Source organism: Argentina anserina, chromosome 6 (assembly GCF_933775445.1).
Source record: "Argentina anserina chromosome 6, drPotAnse1.1, whole genome shotgun sequence".
Classification (NCBI taxonomy): Eukaryota; Viridiplantae; Streptophyta; class Magnoliopsida; order Rosales; family Rosaceae; genus Argentina; species Argentina anserina.
In genome coordinates, this window is record NC_065877.1 from 4,696,580 (window position 1) to 4,713,313 (window position 16,734).

Genomic DNA, 16,734 nt, shown 5'->3' on the forward strand with positions numbered 1-16,734 from the left:
CGATGTGTCACATCTACAACGTATTTGGTCATAAAAGGTTCATTGTTATAACAATGCATGTTTTGTATATTTAAAGAAGAAACTATGAGGCATCATACTATTTTTCATTGTTGCCTCGGCTTGAGAATAAGAGTCATCCTATTAACTTGCTAAATTCATTCCTGTGTAGTAGTCAGTTTTAGATATTGGAGTAAATCAAAAGAAAATTTACATATGTTATATTGCTTTCTCATAACTTTAATAGTCGACATGGGACAAGTAATGCATGTTTACTCTCACTCTAATTTCCGAAAATTATAAGAGATTAATAACTTAGAGCTCGGTTAATGAAGTTCGATTTGGTTTGTAAAGTTAGCATGAAACCATTAAGTTATGAATTGAGATTAAATTTGTACATGAAAATTTTCAACAAGCTTTTCAGAAAATTTATCAATGACAACAATTTTATGCAGGTCGGCCTTTATAATTAGTTATAGGCCGTTTATCTCATGACAAATCCACCTAAACATTTGACTTAGGAGACTATAGTTGTGTTGAACGAATTTTCAATAAATTGTACTGTTTATGTTTCTCACCGTGGTAACCAAGTGTCCATAGTTCGATTTCTGATTTGTGTCCTTCTCTAGGTTAAGTTATTTTATTTGATGTTTGGTTGCATTAGAGGCTTTTGTTGTAATTTTCTATATTTAATCAAAAAAGTTATTCCTTTCTTTTTTTGTTTCACATTTTATTTTGTTTAGTTGGAACCTGAAAGATATGATCGAACTTGAATCTATTACACCAATTCAAACATCATTGCGAAAAGTAACTGTGTACTGTTATGAAATTTTTTTAAAATAATAATAATAATAATAATACTAAGGTCTAACAGCGGAAATCGGAGAGAAGAGAGGTGCAACACGAGGCCTTCCCAGGAAGTCACCCATACTAGTACTACTCTCGCCCAAATAAGCTTAACTTCGGAGTTCTGATGGGATCCGGTGCATTATTACTGGTATGATCGCACCCGTGTACTGTTATGGATGATTCTTGGAAAATAATGGCCGCGTTGTCAGTTCTAGGCCTGGCAAAGGAGCAGGTTCGTGCTGGTCGCGTGCGGGTTTCTAATGGATGCCTCATCTAATGCCTGCATCAGTGCCTTAGACGAGGCATTGGAGTTGGGATTGAAGATGGTGGGACTCGATCGACTGAGTATTGCAGGGAGAGGAGGGAAATGAAAGGACACACTGAATGAAATTACAGCAGGGGAAAGAATTGCTATTATACCTGGTTTTATTACTTATAACATATTGTTGCATAAATCATGTCGTTAAAAACTTAATATGGAGTTTCTAGGATATTGGTAACAAGGTGAATGAATGATTGAAGAACACGAATGTTCTTCCTAGTGAGAGGTTATGCACTTATGCAGGGTATCAGAGGAATAGGAGGATCTGATGGAAGATGAATATAGAAAGTCCTGGTTTTTCATTTACTTGCTGAGTTTATATTTAGAAGGTATACACATACCAAACTGGAAGATACAGGATTACAACCCTAAAACTCTACTGGCTGCTGTATATAAAACGTAGCTTGATGATCGAAGTCGGTCATATATAGTTCTTTGTAATTGGGGACTTCATCAAATCTTCTTCGTCTTTTTGGGAGCTGCTTTAATTTTGTCTATCACTGTTCCTAGCAGATGAAAAAGCCTTTCTTTTATGGGCAATCCTTGTAGGTTTAATCTTAACATAAGGTTCAATTGAGAATGAAGTTTGGTGTTGTGACTGTTGTCCTAGATGGCCGGCTTGATGCCTAGATGACACTCATGCAGAGTAGAGAATTATCTAATTTGTGGGTATGTCGATGCTGCTCGATCTTTTCTATGTTAAATGATGTTGTAGGTACAGTGATGGAAGATCTATCTTTTGCTGATTTGTCGTTCCAAACGTGAGCTTTTATCTCAGCTAAGGAGGATATGGAAGAATAGGAACAATTTGGTAAACTCCAGCCTAGCATCATGCATGCATTGTGCTCAATGAGAATATACACTAACGCAAGTCGTTGATAAGAGTACAAAGTATAGGATCATAGGAAATATTATAATTGTATGTGATCATATGTTGTGTGCTACTAACGAATCAAGGACACGAATTGTGATTATAATGATCATATCATGTGTGCGAATAAAGTATAAAGGATACGAATTGTGATTGTAGTGATCATATAAAATGTGTGCATTGGTATATACACGATGGAAATATGCATGTTCTGCGGCATTAAAAAAGAATTAGACTCGTATCCGTGCGATGTCCATGTTAATTTATTGCACAAGTTTATTATGTAAAGATGAAAAAAAAAACAGATTTTATTTATCGTTACATATTTTATTTTGTTTTTTGAAGACTTATCCGTTTTAATTTTTTTAACACAATCCTTTTGTGTAATTTTGTTTAATAAAAATTGATACTTTGGGCAAAACATACTTTGATGATTTTCTAATGGTGTATGTTTTATAGTAGTAGAGATAGGTAGCATAGCTTGTTTACTACTTCTGTATCTCAAATTTTAATAGCTTGGTACTTTGGACTCACAACAAAACAACTCGAACCAGTTGTTTAGTTCCACCCCATTTAGGAGTTCTAAGAATTAAATGAAATCCTAACATATCAAGTGCTAGCTACATGTCACTTTCTAATTATGTTGTAATCTCTTGTCTTCTATAATTTAGTATGATAACAATTAAGAGTAAAATGTCGCAGTTCCACAATTGTTTCTCTTTTTACATATGGATCAATGTCCATCAGTCTTATTGGTTTGCTGAGTGTTTAGATTGAGACAGTCATATTAAGTGATCAACACAATCCTATAGTCGTTTAGGTGGTGTAGGAAGTGCTTATAATGGATAGTCAAGCTTGGACTTCTTTTTTTTAGAAAAGAAAAATTGTATTTCACAAAAATAATATTATAATTATACCAAGACTACTAATCACACTATCGCAAAAAACAATAGACATAAGCCAAAAAAGCTCAATCCCAAACCTAATGAAGTTCAATTCCAGAAGTAGCCGATAACCTACTTGATGCCAGTCTTAAGAAGATCACCGCTCTAATAGCATCATACCAAAACCTCTGGCATATTTGCAGAGACAACTTCTCCATTACATTGACACCAAAAAAGAATCGACATATAAATTGTAACGACCCCAAAATTTCGAGCTTAAAAACTCAAAATTTCAAAGCCGTTAAACACCAAACAATCTCAATGAAATCGAAATCATTTAAAATGTCACAGCGGATCATTACTGAGTTCTCAAATACAACTCAGACAAATCAATTATTACAACCCCAAATTTATAATCCATACATAAAATGGAAGTGTAATAATCCTCACAATCTCTCACTAAACTCACAAATAAATCTTCACAAATTCTCACACACAAATCCACTCTAGAAATCTCACCACAAGCAGGGTAATCAACAACTTCGAGTCTCCGGAGTCGTCTCTCAATCTCCACTAATTAACACCTGCGGAATTATGCCCTACACCATTGAATTGGTGCACCGAGATTGTGAACACAAACCCGGTAAGCTTTGCAGCTCGTATAAGTAAAATGAAAATATAACTCGTATATCAATATATACGAAAATCCAGAAAATCAAACAAATATAAATGCACTCATGAGTAAATGGACGGCCCATCTGGTTGTCCCAAATAAATATGAAATGAAACGCCCATGAGAAATTAAGTAACCCTTCTGGTTACCCAAATGCATTTATAATACGGGTACCAAGAACGCTGATACACATCTGTTACCCCTCTCGTAATACACCGCCGATATTGGGCAACCACCCGCTACCCAACATACAAAAATATGAGTACTCATGAGCAGATAACCACCCGTTACCTCACATGCAGTACTCCGGCAGACAGACTAGAGCTCTAACTGTATCGTAACTTTTGCCCGGCCAAAGGCTAAGTTCTGACTTGCCAAACACGTACAATAATCTCACATCATATTGTACCAAAAATCAAGTCCGAAGACAAATCACATTTTAACAATCTCCATGTTAAATCACGTACAATAATCTCACATCATATTGTACAAATCAAAATCACATGCTCGATAAAATCTTGTCATCAAAATGACATCATCACGATAAAATCATAACAGTATATTATATAGCAAACTATATATATATATATGTATTTATTTACCATTTATACAATATATATATAATCCACTATATCATATACATGTCATAATTTATAAACACGTCCGAAGACAAAACGTTTAACAAACTCCATATTAAAATCACATGCTCATCATCGAAATGACCTATTTTAGATGAATTCATAACAGTATATAATATAGCAAACTATATATATATGTACTTATCACCATTTATACAATATATATGCAATCCACTATATCGTATACATGTCGTATTTCAATATTTAAATCTCTTGCAAAAATCTTGAAATCACCGCAAGGGTAGATTCGTAAATATGTGAGATTTTACTCACCTTATCAACTCGAGCGTAATTCCACAATTTCTGAAGATAATTCATTTCCTTGATTTATCGATCACCTTGAAAAGATAAGAAAAGAATTTAGAAACATTTCGTAAACCTTTAAATACCGTAACAGTAATAATCTGTTACTTTTCACCAATTTTTGGTTTTACGAATTACTATTCACTGAGTAATATTCACTGTGTACTGTTCACGTATTTACTATTCATGTATTACTGTACAAATACTCATCCATTACGTATTCCTGTACGAGTACATACAGTTTATGTATTTCTGTACGTATAAATACTATTCAAAAGTACATACTGTCTCAGTAAATAATAATTACTTATTTACCATTCGGAAACACTGTACGTAAAAATTACATTTACTGTACGTAATTCACTTTTATATTTACCGCACGTAAAAATAAATTACAAAATTACCCTTCGGAAACACTGTTTCACGCCGCCACATGTGGCGGCGCGTGGGATGCACGCGCCGACGCTAACCACGGCGCGTGTCACGCCACCGCCGTGCCCAATCTCTTCCTCTCCTCCTCCTCTACCTTCCTACGTGATAGAGCGTTTTATTAAAACGTCTATAATAAACCCTGTAAAATATCATCGCTAGTATAGAATAAGCAGAGATCGTTCTTTCCGGGGAATTGAAGGGAACTCTAAACTTTTAGTGTTAACAAATAATTGGGGGTTTGAGATTGATTATTAACTACTAAAATAAAACATAAATTACTATTTACATGATCGACTTCTCTTTAACAAACTTAAACCAAATTTATCATTACACCACATAATTACAAGTTCGAACCTATCATGCATTCTAATTCGACCAATTACATACTTTTTAGACACCAATACAATTAGAGCCTTAGGAGATCATCTAATCATGCAAGATTTCAATTAACATTTAGATTGACTTAGGGCCTAATCTAAATTTGCATGCAATCAAATTCAATAACACTTAGAGTAGAAATCAAACAAGATTACATTTAAGCACCAAATCTTTGTTGGAGACATGTTTCATGTGTGGCGTCACCCACCATGGTTTCACATGCAAATTTTCAGAATTTTTACCACTTTTAATCAACACAAACCGAACCTACTTAGGGCATGATTCGATTTGTGTCAATATGGTTGATGAATCTAGCACTCAAACACAATCTTAGGGATTGCATCCAACCACTAAATTCATATGCACATATCTGAAAATTATCTAAAAGTATGAGAAAGATGATTAGAACACAACAATAGAAATACAAACTCATTAATTATAAGAACATAGATTCGACATAGTCTCAAAAAAATATCAAATACAATCTGAAAATTTTAAAACAAATACAAAACCAATATTTCCACATAAACAACAACTTACAATCTTCATAGACAAAGAATTGTAGATTAACACAAATAGACGAAGCCATGGAGATGAGTTGCGAGAATCACACGTTGTAGGAACCTTGGAGGTGTGTCTTCAATGGTGAAACTCGGTGGAGATGATGATGGTTTTGGGGTGGACGGCTTGGCTAATTTGTGAGGGAAGTTTATGGTGGTGTTTTTGTAGAGTTTTGGCTCTTGAATGCTAATGAGAAGTGATCATATTTGAGAGGTGAAGCCATGTATATATAGAGGAAAGATGGAGGGTTTGAAATTACTTCTTTCTTCCTATAATAATGCCATGCTTTAATCCCTTAAAACATGGAAAGTTGTATTCCCTAAAACATGGCATGCTTTAATCCCTAAAACATGCCATGTTTTATTCCCTAAAACATGTCATGTTTTATGCCTTTAATGATCATCTTCTATTTAATTGTTGCATGACTTGGCTCCATCTTTTTTTTTTAATTATCTCTTCAATCCAATCTGAAAATAAGAAAATAAAATCATAAGTAAGAGATAATTAGTTTCAAAACCTAACAAGGATTCCTAGTCAAACTAGGACTCTAAACTAATTATGCGTTTTAACTCATGTAAGCACAAAAATGCATCAAATACCGCTCAAGACTCATACTACGACTCAATGACTCAATAGTACAACAATAAGGGCTAAGCAAAGTACAAATTGAGATAAAAACATGTTAAGAATGTCGCACAAAATGCTCCTATCAACTACCCCACACTTGGCTTTTGCTAGTCCCTTAGCAAAACAAAACTAAATGAGATACTATTGCCCCTAAATGATTGTCTCAGAATCTCAAAACACATAGTTTTCAAGTTTAAGCATTTGAATGTAAGCACATAAATTCCAAGTTTCATAAACATGCTTCATAGTATGAATTAGTCAGATACGAGACAATAAACATTTAACATGTTTAGTCAATCCAATCCTCCTCACAAGGCATACTCTCTTTTTTTCACTCAGATTCATGGTTATCATTCACACATAAGTATATGCAAGAGAAAGGATATTAAGACATCAAATAACTTGCATATTTCAACAAATGAAAGCAGTTTGTGAATAACATAGGAAAACCTCATTTAACAACTAAGTGCACAAATGGACCAAAACCATATGCTCAACTCTTGTGATCATCTCCACAAATCAAGATTTGCTCATTTTAAGAATCATTAGGATCATTAGATAAGGTAAATGTTTAGGCGTAGCTAAAGGCATGGAATATCAAGGAATCACAAAGGTAATCCTATAGATTTAGCAGAGTAAACATCATCCTTATGACACCACACACCATCAGGGGCCGAATATAACAAGTTGGGCACAATCATCATTCTAACCACAAAGTGAACATGGACAAAGGTCAAGTAAAATTTTTTAGACCTTCAATTACAACTCAACTCCAAATCACAAATGAAAGACAACATAACATTTTTTTCTTTTCTTGCCGAGTTCATCATTTTTTTTGGCAATGCTTGCTTAAAAGCTTATTGATTTTTTTTCAAATGTCTTCCACCCCACACTTATTTCATGTATTATCACAACATCATCTCAATAAGAATTCTGCCAAATCTATAGGACAAGGTAGAGGTAACTATACTAAGCATGGAGATAACATAGGTGATGAATAAAAGGCTCAATGTAGGCTCAAATGTGGTTCAACTAAGGGGTCCCAAACAGGGCACATATAGGGATACATGGTTGTTTGGCTAAAGTGGTGGTATTCCTAGAAATGATCCATAAGTCATTTTCAAAATCAGAGCATTTTATGACTTAAATGTTTCAACAATCACAAAAGTGAGTTCTAGTAAATTCTAGAGTCCATTAAAAGCTATGACACATAGTTATTGAATATGCAAAGAATAGTAAGGTTCATAAACAACCACGAAATTTCAAATTACATCTCATGAAGAAAGTACATATAGGCTCAAAAACTCACAGGTTGTTATGAACTTTAAACTGACCAAAACATGTATGTCATTCAATTAATCCAAATCTCACATGTTCATACCAAATCCACATTATCAATGAAACTTACAATTCAATTCGTACGAAATGCAAAACCATCATCTATGTATTTTAGAGACATAATCATCATAGACTTTAGGGGCATCCTAAGACTCAATAAAGCAATAATTTTTGTTTTTTTAGGATTTTTTTTATATCATGACACAAACAATCAATGAACTTGCAATCCTACCCCACACTTAGAAAATTACATTGTCCTTAATGTAAGCTCAATAGTAAGAATGTAATTCACAAGTATAGAATAAGATCACATATCAACACATATACATGTCAATCATAAGAGTGAAGGGATGAGAAAATTCAAACTCCCGTAGACGACTCCTCCACAGATACGGTTGAAATGGTTGCCTCCCATGCAGCGCTTGAGTTTTATAGTCTCTCAGCCTAGACTTTCTCATGTTCATTCTCCGTTAGGCGCATCTCTCACAATTGTCTCCTCATACGTGTGCTCCTCAAATGGCTCATAGTAGGGCTTAAGTCGATGCCCATTTACCTTGAATGTCTTCCCTATTGTATCACTTTTAATCTCAACTGCACCATGAGCAAACACGTTAGTAACAACAAATGGGCCAACCCAACGTGAACGAAGTTTCCCTAGAAACAACATAAGCCTTGAATGGAATAACAAAACTTTCTGGCCCACTTGGAACTTCTTTCCTCTAATCATTTTTTTCTTTTATTCTTCATTATTTTTTTTTTAATTTTTTTTTTAATTTTTTAATATATTTTTTATGTTACGAAATCTACAAGCGTAAAGTATTATTAAGTCTAATTGATTTTATTCACACAATCCTAATATTTAAGGTACGTGGAATAGAGAAGCTAACTGTGCAATGGACTGAAACAGCCCCAGGTAAGGGTCTTGCTTTATCCGATATACCTTAAAAGTTAGAATATCATTTTCTTTTGAAACTATATACATCTATTTATACAAAGTTATTTTCTAAATTATAAAGCGAGGTGGAGATGCGGCCTAAGTATGTTGTCTAGACACAAACTCATTCTTTTGTTTCAGAAGGCTGGATAGCTAGATTCAGAGATAGTCGCAAGGCAGGACTCATTTGTTGGACACCACGGAGGCTACACCCTCGAAAGGATGTTTCCACTATCGACTCCATCACCGAGATGTATGTCAGTCTATGAGCCTCTGAGATCCAATTTTGTAAACCTTGAACCAGGGTAATGAAAATAGCATGTCCCTTACTCAGCTCGGAATAAATTTGTGTGTTAGACTGCTCGCAAAGTGTTAATAAAAGCCGCCCTCAACCCCAAGTGACCTTAACAAGGTACAAATGGAGGGTTAAGACTAATATTAGCAACGGCGCCAAAATGATAGAGCGTTTTATTAAAACGTCTATAATAAACCCTGTAAAACATCATCGTTAGTATAGAATAAGCAGGGATTGTTCTTTCCGGGGAATTGAAGGGAACTCTAAACTTTTAGTTTTAACAAATAATTGGGGGTTTGAGATTGATTATTAACTATTAAAATAAAACCTAAATTACTATTTACATGATCGACTTCTCTTTAACAAACTTAAACCAAATTTATCATTACACCACATAATTACAAGTTCGAACCTATCATGCATTCTAATTCGACCAATTACATACTTTTTAGACACAAATACAATTAGAGCCTTAGGGGATCATCTAATCATGCAAGATTTCAATTAACATTTAGATTGACTTAGGGCCTAATCTAAATTTGCATGCAATCAAATTCAATAACACTTAGAGTAGAAATCAAACAAGATTACATTTAAGCACCAAATCTTTGTTGGAGACATGTTTCATGTGTGGCGTCACCCACCATGGTTTCACATGCAAATTTTCAGAATTTTTACCACTTTTAATCAACACAAACCGAACCTACTTAGGGCATGATTCGATTTGTGTCAATATGGTTGATGAATCTAGCACTCAAACACAATCTTAGGGATTGCATCCAACCACTAAATTCATATGCACATATCTGAAAATTATCTAAAAGTATGAGAAAGATGATTAGAACACAACAATAGAAATACAAACTCATTAATTATAAGAACATAGATTCGACATAGTCTCAAAAAAATATCAAATACAATCTGAAAATTTTAAAACAAATACAAAACCAATATTTCCACATAAACAACAACTTACAATCTTCATAGACAAAGAATTGTAGATTAACACAAATAGACGAAGCCATGGAGATGAGTTGCGAGAATCACACGTTGTAGGAACCTTGGAGGTGTGTCTTCAATGGTGAAACTCGGTGGAGATGATGATGGTTTTGGGGTGGACGGCTTGGCTAATTTGTGAGGGAAGTTTATGGTGGTGTTTTGGTAGAGTTTTGGCTCTTGAATGCTAATGAGAAGTGATCATATTTGAGAGGTGAAGCCATGTATATATAGAGGAAAGATGGAGGGTTTGAAATTGCTTCTTTCTTCCTATAATAATGTCATGCTTTAATCCCTTAAAACATGGAAAGTTGTATTCCCTAAAACATGACATGCTTTAATCCCTAAAACATGTCATGTTTTATTCCCTAAAACATGTCATGTTTTATGCCTTTAATGATCATCTTCTATTTAATTGTTGCATGACTTGGCTCCATCTTTTTTTTTTAATTATCTCTTTAATCCAATCTGAAAATAAGAAAATAAAATCATAAGTAAGAGATAATTAGTTTCAAAACCTAACAAGGATTCCTAGTCAAACTAGGACTCTAAACCAATTATGCGTTTTAACTCATGTAAGCACAAAAATGCATCAAATACCGCTCAAGACTCTTACTACGACTCAATGACTCAATAGTACAACAATAAGGGCTAAGCAAAGTACAAATTGAGGTAAAAACATGTTAAGAACGTCGCACAAAGTGCTCCTATCACTACGGTTCCAAACCGCCCCTAGGTTACCTCAGACCCTTCCCATGCGCCGCCTAAGGCGGGGGTATCTCCAAATCTCCTCCACCTCCGATTCTTCCCCAAATCTTCATCAATCAATCCCAAATTTATCCACACACATCACAACATCAAATTGAACGCATTCTTGCCTAGATCGGAGCTCAAATTGCGTCGGAAATGATAGAATCGTCGACGAGCTTCTCGCAGGATCTTCAATCGTCGATTCGGCTCCTTGGCGGCGAAGCGAGGCACAGGGTGCTTGCGGGTGGCAGCTGAGGGTCTCGCGATGCCCTAGGGGATGGCGGTGAAGGTCACTGCAGCTTGGAGGCAAAGATCGAGGCGCGAGGCAGAGGGAGGCTCGGGGGAACGAGAGAAGCTCTCGGCGGCGAGGCAGAGCGCCGCAAGCTCGGGGTCGCTTACGGGTTTAGGGTTTAGGGTTTAGGGTTTAGGGTTTACGGGGGAACTTGCGAGGCCGTAGGGAGCGGCGGTGCAAGCCACGAAAGGCTGAGGACTGAGATCGGGGAGGGAGAGTGAGTCGGGAAAGAGAGGGAAGGAGGGAGGCGCGGGGGTGAGGGAGAGAGAATAGGGTTTCTGAAAATGGAAACCCTATTCTGATTAATTTCCTTTTATACCCCTTTCTAAATCGGAAACTAACTTCTATCGTTAATAACTTTTATGTACATCGTCCGATTAGAACGCATCACATATCCACGAACTCGTATCGACGAGCCCTACAACTTTCGTGAAGGAAGTTTTCGCAACCGAGCAACGGAATAAAAGTCGATATATACGTTGCGGAAACGTAACATTTTTCTAATTAAACGTTCCGAGAACGTTTCCGTTTCTCGTCTCATAACGTCGCCACCAATCACATTCATTCTAAATAAATTTCGGAATTTTATAGAATTCAAATCAACCAAATATTGTTTGAAAATTAGGGTTATTACATAAATAATCCCTGAAAATGACATGGACCATAAATATGTATACTCAACGACACGACCAAACATACCGCATAACAGACCAAACCCTCGCTCAAGGAGGAGGGACGAAAAAAACAACTTAAAAACAAAAAAAAACAAAAAACTAGAAAAAGACCCAACCCCAGGCCCAAAGGCCCATGCCACCTCCTTTGACATTGTAGAGAGCACCGAGCCCTAGGTAGCCAAATTCGATGCGCACCATCCGACCACAGGACCGCCCCACGTCGATGTCGGCCGCCACAAGCGAAGCTTCGACCATATCAGTGACATAGATGGAGCGCTCCACCCATCTGGATACAACCTAACGACAAAGCACGAGGGTCCGACCCAAAAACAATCTAGGTGAACCACCACTGCCATCGTCGCTTCTCCTTCTCCAACCACCGCACAGACCCCCAACTCCACTGGTCAACACAACAACAATCGTCACCACGTCGGCAACGCCATAACATTTCCGTCAAACCCACCACTACAACTGAAAGGCCGATCCCAGAAAGACCGACCACACCAAAGCATCACCGCATGTTTTTCCCACAAACTAGGCCCCTATGGACCCACCGCACCTCCCGTTCGATGACGCGTCAAAGGATGCGCCACCAGATGAGCACACAACCTCAAGAAGAAAACTGTATAGATCTCCGAGTTTTGTGGAGAGAATATGGACTGCTAACCGACAAATTTCTGATACTACTAGAATTTGTTCTTGTTGAGCTTGGAATTAATTGTTAGTAGTTTATAATCCCAATAACGGTTGTAATTCTCTATTAATAAAAAAGATATTAGTTATATTCCTCGTATTGACCGTGTATTCTTTTCTTTCATCATTTTCACTTGGCATGTTAGCTCAGAACAAGCTCATCAGTGGAGGTGGGAAACGGGCTAAGCCGGCCCGACCCATTTTAAGCGGGTCAAAACCTTACATGTGTTGTACTCGGGAGTCGGGATGGCCTATCTATTTATCTTGTCGGGTTCGGCCCGGCCCATTTGCTTCAATATTAAGCCCGGCCTGGCCCAAGCCCATGTCGGGCCGACCTGGCCCATTAGTATAATATGACACAATTAAAATAAAAAATATTATGTAATTAGAATATTTGTTTTATATAAATATTTAGAATAGTAAAAAAAATAAAATACTATAACATATTTTATAATCTTATTTCTAAAACGTTACGTATGTCAAAACATTGACGTTTTCTTCACTACTTTGATAATATTTGTGAAATATTGTAGCTAAAATAATGAAATAATTAAGAGATTTTAATTTAAAAAGTCTAATATTCAAGTCTAATAATGATAATTGTTTAAATATTTATATGAATAACATAAAATTATGTGTTTAACGAGTAGACTCATGAATTTATCATGCCCAGACCGTGCCGAGCTAAAAATAGGCTTGGACCGAGTCGGGTTCATGAGCCAAAATATCTCGACCCGGGCCATCTTATTACAATAACGGAATCAAACCGATTTTTAACGGGCCGGGGCCGGGCCAATTTTGGGCTTTTGGGCCCATTTGCCACTTCTACTCATCAGAAAAGTTGCTCACGCGTCCGGACGTTTCAGCAACTTGCACGCATCAAGAAGACAAGAATTATAATAGCCTCCAATCTTTTTTTTGATAGAAATTGCAGTTTTCCCAATTAATTTCCTTGATATTAAATTATAATACAACAATAGACGGTGGTTGTGGTAGATAGAACTAAGGTGAGCATTTCTTTCTCACTATACATTTGTTGTGTATCCATTAGATTTTGTTCATACACGTTGAAAGATGACATCTAGATAACTATGGGGTGGGGATTATTCAAAGAGGAATAATATACACACCTAAATTAATGATCTGAGATGTTACCTCTTCGATAATTGCATTATTATCTCCTCTAATTGATGGAATCGCAGGTGATGGAACGAAGCCAGCTACCTTGACACTGGTGCTGTTGTCTTTGTCCCATTGTTTGTAAATGTAGGTGATGAAATACTGGTGGATACCAGAACCGGGGAGTACATGAGTCGTGCGGACAAAAGTGCATAGAAAATTAGACATTTACAATATCCAGCGAGAAAGTTTTGTATACGATGCTATATATGTTGGTGGAAGGTCTCTGTTGAAATTATGACACATGAATGAAGGAACAAGAAGGAGAAGTAGAGATGAATTTTCTCTTGATATATTTCATGTGTTAAGCAAAGCTATAACTACTGTTATATATATATATATATATATATAATGAGAATTAATATCTAGAATTACTCCAAGACAAGAGCACACAAATATGGACTAAGCAGCACACAGATGCGGACCAATTGATTTTTCAATTCACACACACATCTAATATCTTCAATACTCCCCCTCAAGCGAAGGCTGAAAGGAAAACGATAGCCGAGCTTGACCAACAATCTCCAAGTATGGCTAAAGAAATTATGGATGAGAGGATGGATGAGAATAAGTGAAACAAATTTTGGTAGCTCTGTCCATCCATTTTGGATGGCTCCTATTTTCTGCTTTGACAACTTGAGACCATGAGCCACATATGTCGGGAAAGCTCTCTGTGTCTAGTTTCTATACCTTTTTACATAACTGGATTTGGAGGTCGGAGTCAATCTCAATTTCTATTTTAGTGTAGCAATGTCAATCCAGAAAAACAGAGCAATTTCTTGCTCAAATGGTTGATTGCTCAAAATTGCTCCCCCTGAAGCCAAATCGGGATATGACCCCGACCTTCTTACTGGAAGGGAACAAATTTGATTGGAACCAACATTATATAAAAAAAATTCCGATAGTCCAACATCGGAAATAATGAGGTTAAAACAAAACCTCTAAACAGATCTCTCCTCCAAATGAAAGATGAAGAAATCGGATCTTGACCATGAACAATAAATCTCTTCAAAATGAAAGAAGAAATAATAAATTGGCCAAGGAGAAATAAAATGAAGAGTTATGAACTCTAAACCGATCTCTCCTCCAAAATGGAATGGGATGGAAATCATGAAATGACAATGAACAAATGAGGAGTCTTATATGGAAGAAGTCCAACAGATTTCTCTCCCAATGATAGAAGAAGAAATCAGATAATGAGACCGACTTCTATCTACTCCTTATCAGAAATGATTTGTCCCAACCGATCTCTTTTCCAAAAGAATGATGAAGAAATCGGAATGACAAAAGAGACAGCAACTTGGTTTCTTTGTAGGGTCTGCAACACTGCTTGCTTCCCCTACATAACAATGCAGCTCATAAACACCTTAATGCTCTAATTCTCCCCCTCAAGCTGGATCGAGGGAAACCACAGAACCAAGCTTGAACTAAAGGTGACCAAACTGAGTTAGCGCAAAGGAGAACACTAGCGTCAGGAATGGAAAATATGGAATGATCAGTCGAGCCCCATTGGCAAGGAAATAGGAGGGGCCAGAATCAAATATATTCACCGACCAAAGAGAAAAAAATTTAGGAAATGACCTAAGCGAATCAGAAATGATGAGATTATAATTTAATCTCATATCAGATCTTCCTCTAAAATAAGATGAAGAATCAAATCTTGACTATGGACAACAGATTTCTTCTCAACATGAAAAGAAGAAATCAAAAATGGCCAAGATGAAATGTGGAGATATGAACTCCTAAACAAATCTCTCCTCCAAAAAATGAAATTGATGGAAAGATTAGAACTTGATTTTGAACTGAAACATGGAGAATGCTCTAAGGGTTTTTTTTTATTCAGTTCAAAGATCAGAAACTAAAGAAACTCTGATTTGAGCTTACTCCTCATCGGGATTGATTTAGGTATGACCTCGAACTTAATTTCTCTTCAAAATGAAAAAAGAAGAAATCAGATAATGACTCCGATTTAGATCCACTTCTTATCGGGAATGAGTGAAATAGATGGAGATAAAGTTAATTCCTCTAATCATTGTGAATTAATGGAGAATGAAGATGAAGTTTTGCGGAAGCAAGATTGTAGAAACAGGTCCTATGAGGAAGTCTGCTATGATCCAAGATGCAGAGTAAAAGAGACAGGCCATGAAACCTGCTCTAATACCATGTTGAAATTATGACACACGAATGAAGGAACAAGAAGGAGAAGTTGAGATGAATTTTCTCTTGATATATTTCATGTGTTAAAGCAAAGTTACAACTACTTATATATATATATATATATATATATATACAAATCGAGAATTAATGCCTAGAATTACTCAAAGACAACACAAATGTGGACTAAGCAACATACGTATGTAGACTAAGCAGCACACAGATGTGGACCAATTGATTCTTTAATTCACACACGCATCCAACCTATGAACTCGCTACTTTAAGTGGCTCTTTTTTGAAGCACCTAAGAGAAACAAGATTATTGACTTAGAGCATCATAGACTCTCGTATCAAAGAGATAAAAGAAAAAATATATAGTTAGCCTAACAGACAGTGAATAATTGTACAAATGCCAAGATGCTCTGGGTTGGAAGAACATATGGCTACACACGTCCGAGACCCCATAGAGCATTGAACAGTAGAGCTTCGACTGAACAGAGATTACCTGTAAACCAAGTCTGCATCCCTGCAGATAGTGTGGCTTAAGGACTTTCCTGCCTGCTGGGCAGGTTTGGTTAACCAGATCATTGTCCAATTGCTTCGCCTAATGGTGTTATAGTAAGGCATCGGCCTTGGACCTCACAACGGTACTAAAGGTTACTTGCAATGTGTGATGTAAATATATCCAAGGCAAATTTGTAGGAGTCACCAACTGATTCATCACAACAATTTTTAAGATGATACCTATGATGATGCTCTGCTCATGTACTTCGCATCTCGTCTCTTATTATCTCAGGCGAAGCACAAAATAGTTATATTGCAGTGGAACGGTGTATTGAGAAGTCTACTTGGAAATCTGTGACTCAAGGCAGCTCGGTTGAGAGTCCGCATTGG

At 36.4% G+C, this 16,734-nt stretch overlaps 1 non-coding gene across 1 annotated transcript; it reads right to left on the reverse strand.

Annotated features, from left to right (window-relative positions):
• Positions 1–889: 889 nt before the first annotated feature.
• LOC126801286 (5S ribosomal RNA) lies at positions 890–1,008 on the reverse strand. The gene has a single exon (XR_007672781.1). It is a non-coding gene; the product is annotated as a 5S ribosomal RNA (ribosomal RNA).
• Between the last annotated feature and the right edge of the window lie 15,726 nt (positions 1,009–16,734).